Below are 3,593 nucleotides of genomic sequence, written 5' to 3'. Positions count from 1 at the left end.
TGGTTTTGGTCTCTATAGTTAATTTCCCCTTTCATGACAACTGTGGGGGGGGATGAATTTTTTTCTAACTCTTCCGTTTAAATGTTATTAAGGTTTGAAATTGCGCATAATTAAGGGCGTGGTCACTTTGAGTGACAGGTGGCACCATCACGGGTGGCTAACTAGCATGCTAACTAGCCACTGGCTTCGCTGTGCGGAGTTGAGCTCAGACTCGGCCGTCTGCTCGGCGTCATCTCAGCCAATTCGTGCCCATGTTCAAGGCATTGAACCTGTCCTCTCAGCCGTGTTTGTGCCTTTTGGATATTTTTTCAGGCAAATATTGAAGTAATATGGCTTTCTGTTCGATTAATTATGCCAACAGACCGTCCAAGAAGTCTGTGCTCCAGGTTTTTCGGTAAGTGAAATTCGGAAATTCTAGTATTATTTTATTTATGTTTATATGTTAGCACTAATTAGCGGGTATCGGTGTCTGCGGTCACCACCTAGCTTGTCAGCTTATTATTATATTATTAAGCCTTTATTTAGGACATGTAAAATCACGTTGATACCGGAGGTCTCATTTTCAAGTGCGACCTGTATCACAGCAGCAACATCCACATCAAGTTACAGAGCCACAGCCAATACGATACAACACAAGCTTAGCTCGTTAACTAGCTAACCAGCCAGCTAACGGTTAGCCTTCCAGCAAGACGCCAGTCCAGGGATGCATCGAAGTCAGAGCCTGACAAAGAAGTGTTAGGATTTAGGCATTTAGGGAGAGAATATTTTGAACAAAAGGCTGAGGCTGTGGGAGGTTTGAAAACAAAGGTCCACCACGTTAGTTAGCTAACGTGATGCAATGTTCAAAGGTCCACCACGTTAGTTAGCTAACGTGATGCAATGTTAACGCTGTCATATGAGCAGTGTAATGTTAACGTAACATTAAGGCTATACTTGTGTATGTAAATTAAAAAGTGGCGAACTGTGTGAAATTACAATAAGGTGTGTAACATAATTTAAAAAACTAATGTGACATTTGACTGTCACATATAAAATATTAAGAAGATTAGTGTATGATATAGGCCTGTAGTTACACAACAATAGATAATGCACAGACAGAATATGAGGACTGTGATGGCCACCACCTTTTTGTTTTGCTTAAATAAATTCATTATGATCTGTTGAACATTGAAGTAATTTAAGTTGTATTGTTTGCATGTTAAGGTGTCTGTGAAGTAGGTAGCTAACACATATGTTACTTTTAATATCTATTTGTCTGTGTAAAGTTTTCCTCTAGGTGACCCAGACAGACTGGACCAGTGGACACTCAACAGGAAGAGACAGAACTGGACTCCAAACAAGACTTCCCATCCGTGCAGTGAACACTTAGAGAGTCATCACTTCAGCACTGACTCCAGGATAAAGACACCTTTTTTCATACAGTACCTCACAAAGAGTCAAGAAACTTATTAGTTTAAAATGATGAATTATTGACCATAATAAATGTAGCAACATAGAGGGCGCTGCTCTTAATTGATCACAGCTGGTGACTGATCATTGGAGCGGCTTAGTATAAATGTGGCAGTCCTCCACCGTCTCTTTGTTTTGCGCTCCCCCACCGCGTCACGTCCGGTCCGGAGGTGTGTGTCTTCTCAGGTAATGCCACTTGCTGCTGCTTCGCTTCGGTCATTTGGTCTCTGTCTCATTATGCTAAAAGCATTTTATTGCAGAGCAGCGACAGAGTGCGCTGTGCTCCATTGTCCCGCCTGGCTGCATTTGTATTGGTAGACGTCCTCTCTCTCTCTCTGTTATGTTGTGATCTCAAGTGGCTAAATGCTAGTGTGGTCGCAGGTGAATGCCGGTAGCCGTGCGGGTTTCCTCTCTCCCCCACTCTCCGTGTGCCTGTCAGACTCTGGAAAGATAGGCTGTTGCTTCTTTCCAAATTTCTTAAGTTTATCTTTTAGCTTAGCGATGCTAATTTTGTTTTTATATTAGGAAAGTCTCATCAGCTGACTGAGTCCACCGGTGGTGCGGACGTGACGTCACCACCACCAGCTGATCGGAGCCGCTGCTGTTTTGTCTCTGCTGTTTCCTTGTATTGGCTGCTGCTGTCTCTGCTTTGCTTCGTTTGGTCCCTGGCTGCATTTGGCCGTCTGGATAGTTTGCACATTGGCTGCCGCTCTCTCATCCCGCTTGCTGCTTCGCACTGCATCGCTGGGGTTTGCATAGTGGCGCTGCTTCATGGCTTGGATTACGATTATTTTAATTCCATTAATTGTGTGAATGTGTGGAGTTACTCTTTTTTCACTTGTTAATTTGGCCCAGCCCCTTAATTTCTTATTATTTCAATAGCCAGTTTTCATTAATTTGATTTCTTTGTGTAATTTAAATATCTGTTTGGGGGCAAGTGTTTATTTTTGTTATATTGTTTATTTCTGCTTTGTTGTTTTGGGCAGTTATTTTGCTTAGCTTACTGTTTCCTGCCTACTTTTCTTAGGTAGTATATTTTGTCTTATACTGTGATTAATTTCTGTTGTAACTCTGTGTTTTATCCCCTTTTCAGTTGCTGCAGGCCAGTGGTGGTGGTGTTGGTGACCTGGGTGGTGGTATCCCTCCCTTTTTGTGTGCCGTGTCTTCCTGGGATCGTGGGTGATTTCACAAAGTGTGAGTGACTGTCACATATCAATCAATTCAATTTCAATTTCAATTTTATTTATAAAGCCCAATATCACAAATCACAATTTGCCTCACAGGGCTTTACAGCATACGACATCCCTCTGTCCTTATGACCCTCGCAGCGGAACACCCAGGACATATGCCTGGGTGTTCAATTTATTTAGCTTAATATTTTTTTTGTTTGGTGGATTCCCATCTCCCTCACTAGCTCCGGTCCCACCAGCAGGCCTCAGCTCCTGATTAGGTTTCCCTCCCCCTTCCTTTTGGTATGAATGGAGTTTTGTAGTTTTTAAAAATGTAGTATTTTTGTAAAGAATTTGGAACCACGTCTCTTGCCTTTTGAGTGAACGAACCTGCGTGTCCTATTGATAATAGTGGTAATAATTCTTTGGGTGAAATTCCCAAAGTGGCGTTGTCAGGCAACCTAACGTGTAACACATTGTATTAGTAGAACACTCTGCTCGCCCCGCCACAATACCTGGCGTTGTCGGCAGGATTTACTCTTCTAACAGCAAAGACGTGTGTTCCTTTCTTTACTATTTTTCATTGTTTTTCTTTTCGGTGCACTAATGTTGTCTGTCTTGTAGGCACCTTGGACAGCATAAGAAGACAAAGCAGCAGTGGTTTCCAGTGGATCTTCGTGCCAGTTCTGGTGAGAGCAGATTAGGCTCTGGTGGTTCTTTTGTACCCTCGTAAGTAACTACTTTAGTGTAGTGAGTCTTGTTGTAGCTATGGAGGAAGAATTACAGGAGCTTAGAGATTTGATTGCTCAGTTAAAGGCTGATAATGAGAGTTTGAGGCAGGAACAGGCTGGCCCCAGTGCTTTACCGTCTGCCTCTTTTGTGCCACCTACTGCCCCTTCTACCTCTAGTGTCCCTGTAGCAGAGAGACTAGTGTTTGTGCCTCGAGATAGGAAGTGTCCTATCTTTAGAGGTAGG

The sequence above is a fragment of the Epinephelus moara genome, chromosome 16 (genome assembly GCF_006386435.1).
Source record: "Epinephelus moara isolate mb chromosome 16, YSFRI_EMoa_1.0, whole genome shotgun sequence".
NCBI classification, from domain to species: Eukaryota; Metazoa; Chordata; class Actinopteri; order Perciformes; family Serranidae; genus Epinephelus; species Epinephelus moara.
This window is presented reverse-complemented; position numbering follows the sequence as displayed.